The following is a 6,865-nucleotide window of genomic DNA, read 5'->3' as shown; positions in this document are numbered from 1 at the left end:
TCTTTCGGAGAAGTAGCTCCTTGTTAACCGGTACAGGTTGTCGGGGCATTCTCTTCTTTTGAGCTCGTGCAGCACGTTCGGCCACCAGACGTTGTCGAAGGCTCCTGATATATCGAGTGCTATTGCGAGGACGTACCTCTTCTCGCTCATTTGCTCGATTTTCTCGCGGAGCTTGATGATCGCGTCCACCGTCGATCTTCCGGGGCGAAAGCCATATTGTCTGTCGGAGGAGAGCGCGTGGTCGTGGAAGATAGGTGCCATCCTGGTGGCCATTAGCCTTTCTAGCAGCTTGCCTATCATGGAGAGCAGACAGATTGGCCTGTAGGATTTCGGATTGCTTCTGTCCCGATCCGGTCCCTTGGGGATGGTGATAACATTTGCGACCTTCCACCGTTTGGGGAATATTCCCCAGGCGAGGCAGCCGTTCATGAGCCTTAGGAGCTCCTGGTGTATTCTTCCCCAGGCCCGTTGGATTATTTCGACCTCAATCAGGTCGGGGCCTGGGCACTTCCCCTTCCTCAGCCGTTTCACGGCGTCACTGAGTTCCTCGAAGCTGAATTCAGGGGTGTCTTCTACGTTGGGGGGGTTTGTCGAGTTCCGCCTTATTTCCTTCTGCTCCTCCGTTTCGGTGTCTTCCTCGTCGTCGGGTAGAAGTGCGGACAACATCGCTGCCGCGGTCGTTCGCCAGTTGGAGGTATATCCGAGCGGCGTCTTCAGCGTCGATGTTGTTTCCTCTCCTCTGAGTTTCCTTGCGACTGTTTTGTAAGCGATGCCCCAAGGTTCCCTGTTACCCTCTTTGGTGACGAAGTCCTGCCAGCTCTGGATTTTTGCTCTTGCCAGCATCCTCTTATACTCCTTTCGTGTTGACCTGTACCGCAGCTTCTCCTGCTCCCTCGTAGCGGGGTCCCTGGCCCCCTGATACCTTCTTCTCGCCTGGTAGGTGTTTCTCTTTGCTCTGGTGAGTTCGGGCGTCCACCAGGGTACTGACCTGTAGTACCATTTCTTCTTTGGGATGGCGGTGTCGCAGGCACCTATCAGGGTTGCCTGGAGTTGCCCGGCCATTCTTTCGACGTCCTCTGCCTGCTGGAGGGTTGTTTCTTTGAGTGCCTCCATTTCCTCTGTGAGGGCACTCTGAAATACCTCCCAGTTGGCTTTTCGCGTGTTATAGCGTCTTTCCTGAAGCTGCGGTGTGGTGCTTCTCGTCCCGAAGTCGAGGAGCGTCTCCAGTATCCGGTGGTCACTGGAGGTACCATCTTCGCGTATCCTCCAGCCCTTTACAAGGAGTATTGCCTCTGGGCTCGCCATCGTCACGTCTATGTTTGATCGCCCTCGAGTTGTTTCAAACGTGTGGGGTTGTCCTGGTTGATTCAGGACATGGAGACCGTACTGCGCTATGACTGCCTCTAGGGCCTCGCCTCTGTCGTCGGTGCTCCTGCTGCACCACAGCGGTGATTTTGCGTTCGCATCCAGGCCGATGATGATCCTCTTGCCTCTGAGACACCGTAGTACCTTCTCCAACTGTTGCACGCCGACCTCGATGTTTCCTGTCGGCGGAAAGTACAGGCTTGCCGCGTACACCTCTGTTTCCCCGTCGCTTATCTGCACGCAGGAACAGTGTGTTGTGCAGAGTTCGGCGACCTCGAGGGGCGTTAGGGTCTCTGATTTTATCCCTACGGCCGCCATTGGCGGGTTGTGCTTCGACCCTCTGCAGGCGATCGCGACTCCTGTGCCGAATCCGGGTATTTTCCCATCGACGCTGTATGGTTCTTGCATTAATATTATGTCATCCCCATCGGCGTCCATTTGCGTCCGGATCTCATAAGGAGTTGTTTTGGATCGCTGCATGTTGTGCTGCAGGATCCTTATTTCCCTTTTCCTCCCAAGTCCTCTTCTGTCCCTGCGTTGCTCTTTATACATATTGCGTCCTTGCTATTATTGCTTCCAAGGCTTTCGTATACATTGGGCATTTAGCGTTGGAAGCTGCGTGGTCGCCCTTCCTCCCTGCTCTCTTGCAGTTTACGCAAGTGGCGTGCCCATCCTTATCTTTGCACTCTTTAGTGCTGTGCCCACTTTCTGCACAGTGCGCGCAGATTTCGTAGTTAACGCGGCAATATTTTGCCACGTGTCCGTATCCTTGACACTTGTAGCAGCGACTAATTGCTATGTAATCTTTAACTTTGCAGGCATTCCATGAGAGGAAGATCTTACCTTTCAATAGTTTCTCCCTTACCTGGGGGGGCACTTCGATGACCCAGTTCGTCTCCTCTTGATCCTTTCTGCCGGTCCTGAAGCAGAACTTGATGGCTGCAACGTCGTCCTCATTTAGTCTTTCTTGGTTCTGCTTCCTCATGCAGGCCAGGATCTCCTTCTCTGGAATGTCCCTCGGGACGTCGTAGATGATCATCCTGGGGGGTCTCCGCTGCGGCGTGCTAGCTTTTAGTCCAGCCTCCTTTAGTTTCGAGTTCTCGGTGAACTCTTTTAGGCTCTCCGGCTTCGTCGTCTCAACGGCTAGGCCGTTTCCCTTTATTTTCCGGACGGCCGTAACTTGGATTCCTCTCTTGCGGGGATTCACTAGGGTGAACACCGCGTCAAGTGCTTCTTCGCTCGTTTGAATCTCGCCACCTTCTCTTTCCGGTCGAATTATGACCACATTTTTGGGCGGCTTGACCGCCGTCTGCTCGACCTTGTTGCTCGTTATCTTTACTTTTTCGGCGTATGTCGGCTCCCTCTGTTCCTGCTGCGTCGTTCTCAAGACGGCTGTTTCTAGCCGCCTGGTTGCTTTGTTGACGGCGTTCATTATCGCCGTTTCCTTATTCTTCTCATCTCCGGCACTCTGCTCTAGCCTGCCTGTCAGGTAGCTATTATGGAGCAGTAGCTCGTCAACAATGCCCCTCATTTCTTTGAAGTGCCGTAGGATTACTGCGGCGTGTTCCTTGTTTATTTTCCTGGCCGAGTCTAAGCAGAACGCCGTGACCTTCCTCTCTATGTCACTGGCCTGTGCCTTTATATCGGGCACTTGCCGCTTATCCTCCCCGGCCAATCTCTCCTCATCTCTGGGGGGGTTGTTTCTACCCAGGCTTGCTCTCATCGTCTTCTCTGGTATCCTCGGGCTTGGAGTGGCCTCGTTCTTTTCCATCTGTTTCCTCAGGGGTTGGAGGACCACTCTGGCCTCTGCGCCTGGCGACGAGTGCCCTAGCGTCGGCATCACCGGCTCCTTGCCGCTTCTTGCGGCTGCCGCTGCGGCTGTTCGCTTCCCGGTGGCTATGTCCAGCGGCGTATTGAATCCCCCTCGCGGACTTTCAGTTGGCGCTTTGTTCCCGCGAGCACTCCCGCGCTGAGTCCGGCGGCGTGCTCTTCACTGTTCAAAACCCCTGGGTTTGAATTTGAATTTGCCGCCTAGCAGCGTGCTCTTGGTTCCCAAGATGCCCGGGCGGCGGCGCTTCGGTCGCTCGACCCAAGATGGCTGCCGCGCGTCCGCTAACCTATCCTCCCGCACGTGGCACTTTGTTTTGCTTTTCTCGCGCTTATTGCGGCAATTTCCACTAAACTTTCGGTGTGCACTATGTTTTTAGCACTCGCACTATCTATTATTTTAGTTTTCGTGCCCGAGATCTTCGATTTTCGCGTTTTTGTCCGCCACGTGGCCTAACCTCACTTCGCGCACGCGGCACTTTCTTTTGTTTTTCCGCTCTTATTGCGGCAATTTTCACTAAACTTTCGGTGCGCACTATGTTTTTTAGCACTCGCACTTCCTATTATTTTAGTTTTCGTGCCCGAGATCTTCGATTTTCGCGTTTTTGTCCGCCACGTGGCCTAACCTCGCTTCGCACACGCGGCACTTTCTTTTGTTTTTTTCACGCTTATTGCGGAAATCTCCACTAATATTTTTGCATGCACTTTATTTTAAGCACTAACTCTGCCTCTTAAATTATTTTTCGCTCCCGAGATCTTTGATTTTCGGTTTTTTCCTATCCGTCGCGTCCGCTAACCTCACTTTTCGCACGTGGCGATTTTCATTAGCTTTTTTCGCTCTGAATTCGGCGATCTCCACGATTCTTTTTAACTACGCGTTTTCCTCGGCACTCCCACTTTGCTTTAAATTAGTTTTTACGCCCGAACTTTTTAATTTGCCCGGTTTTTTCGTTTATAGACTGCGGAGCGACGTGCACGCGTCCGTCTCACTTGCCGCCATCTTAGTAGATAGTAGATAGGGACAAGTAGTATTGAGCGATTAGGGGCTCGACCGTTGGGCCGGCCACGCCATTCCCGGAGTATAGCACTCATACTGGCTTCGCTAGATGTTATTTATATCCTACTTTCTGACGTCCAATGCCCGGGGAACGGCGCGCATAGGTGGTCGGCGCGCGACTTGGAAAAACCCTGCCCTCTCCTTTCGGGTCAGTGGGCAAGTTGAACCTACCCTTTCGGGCGGCAGCTCGCTTAGCCGGCGCCGCGCGATGCGCGCATCGCGCAGCACCGTTACCAGCGGGGGCCACGGGGAGGCGGAGCTGCCAGCATATAGCTCGGTCCCAGCAGGTTGGCTTTGCAGCCGATTGTCCCTGCACCGTCACGGCACTCATTTGCGTGAGCGTCGCCTGCACTGACGGTCGCAGGTCTTATCTCCGGCTCGTGTTGGTTTTCTTGTCCTCTTATCCTTAGTTCTCTTCCTGTTCCCAGTGTTTTGTGTATTGTCCTGTCATGGGTCCTGTGTTTTCGTGCGTGTATCCCTTCTTCGCTGTTTTATCTTCTTCTTCTTCGTCTCCTTCCTGCTCCTCTACTATTGGGTGTCGCCGTCTTCTTCTTCGGAGAGTCCCTCTTCGTTGGTTTCTTCCTCTTGTTCCCGTCGTTGTACGGGCACGCACTGGGCCAGTCTTGGACTATGCCTTAGAGGCCGGCCTGCCTGCCCCTCCAGTTGCGTCGATCCTCTTCCTGGCAGTCGCCCTGGCTGCGTTGCGCCTCCCATTTCTCGTAGGGCGTTCCTTCTCTTCTCCTCCTTCGCTTGGAGTACTTTCCTTGCAAACTGACAGAAGTGGGGGTATACGTCTTTTGTTACGTACTCCCGCTTTTCTTCCGGCCAGCGCAGATCGAGTTCTCCCAGTGCATTTCGGAATTCCTGCCTTTCTTCATCGAAGATTGGACAGTCTTCTAAGATGTGATGGGCGGTTTCTATTTCGCCGCATTCACATGTGTCCAATTCGCTGAGGTTGAATGACTTGAGCTTACCGTTGAAATCCCCGTGGCCGCTAATGAACTGTGTCGTGTAGTGGTCGGGTCTCACCCAGCGGTTCTCCAGTCTGTCCTTGATGCTAGCAAAGTAGTCGAAGGTCGTCCTGCCCTTTGGCGTTGTTTGCCAGCGCTCTTGCCACTTATCTAACGCCTCGCCGACAATGGATTTCTCGTCGGGCGCTTCGTCGCGCCTCCTCTTCTTATTGTGGAGTCTTGCCCTGATTTCGACTAGGAGGTCAATAGGAATGACTCCTGCGATAACCTGCAGTGCCTCGGTTGACGTGGTTCTATAGGCCTTGGTCACTCGGAGGAGTGCCATCCTCTGTGACCTTATCAGCTTGCTCCTCGCTTTCCCTTTCAGTAGGTCGCTCCAGCCGGCTGCGGCGTATGTGGTTATCGGCTCGTACAGCCCTCTGTACAGAGTACGCATGGCCGCGTGTCCGAGTCCCCATTTCGCCTTGGCCACCCTCGCGAGGCTGTTGAAGAGTTTTTGACACTTACCTGTTATTGCCTCCACGTGCTTGTTGACTTTTAGCCCTCCTTCGAGGTGCACTCCGAGGTATTTGATTGCCTGCTCCATCCTTATATTCCTGCCGCTAATCTTAATAATCGGTGGCCTCTCCGCGTCCAGCTTACCTTTGACGAGCAGCATCTCCGTTTTCTGTGCCGATAACGTTAGCTTCTTCCTGGTGCACCAGGTAGAGACTCGGGTAACTACCTCCTGTCCCTTTTCCTGGAGCTCGTTCCTCGTGTTGCCGGCAATTAGAATCACGATGTCGTCCGCGTACGCGATGGGTTCGCACCCTGTCGCGTTTCCCGCTAGCTCAGCCAGCAGGTCATCAAATACGAGATTCCAGAAACTTGGTCCCAGTACCGATCCCTGCGGGCATCCTTTCGTGACGGGCTTGCTCACTGCTTCGTTTTTCCCAGCAATCTGTACGGTTCTTTCGGAGAAGTAGCTCCTTGTTAACCGGTACAGGTTGTCGGGGCATTCTCTTCTTTTGAGCTCGTGCAGCACGTTCGGCCACCAGACGTTGTCGAAGGCTCCTGATATATCGAGTGCTATTGCGAGGACGTACCTCTTCTCGCTCATTTGCTCGATTTTCTCGCGGAGCTTGATGATCGCGTCCACCGTCGATCTTCCGGGGCGAAAGCCATATTGTCTGTCGGAGGAGAGCGCGTGGTCGTGGAAGATAGGTGCCATCCTGGTGGCCATTAGCCTTTCTAGCAGCTTGCCTATCATGGAGAGCAGACAGATTGGCCTGTAGGATTTCGGATTGCTTCTGTCCCGATCCGGTCCCTTGGGGATGGTGATAACATTTGCGACCTTCCACCGTTTGGGGAATATTCCCCAGGCGAGGCAGCCGTTCATGAGCCTTAGGAGCTCCTGGTGTATTCTTCCCCAGGCCCGTTGGATTATTTCGACCTCAATCAGGTCGGGGCCTGGGCACTTCCCCTTCCTCAGCCGTTTCACGGCGTCACTGAGTTCCTCGAAGCTGAATTCAGGGGTGTCTTCTACGTTGGGGGGGTTTGTCGAGTTCCGCCTTATTTCCTTCTGCTCCTCCGTTTCGGTGTCTTCCTCGTCGTCGGGTAGAAGTGCGGACAACATCGCTGCCGCGGTCGTTCGCCAGTTGGAGGT

This window comes from Bombus affinis, unplaced genomic scaffold, assembly GCF_024516045.1.
Source record: "Bombus affinis isolate iyBomAffi1 unplaced genomic scaffold, iyBomAffi1.2 ctg00000110.1, whole genome shotgun sequence".
In the NCBI taxonomy this organism is placed as follows: Eukaryota; Metazoa; Arthropoda; class Insecta; order Hymenoptera; family Apidae; genus Bombus; species Bombus affinis.
This window is presented reverse-complemented; position numbering follows the sequence as displayed.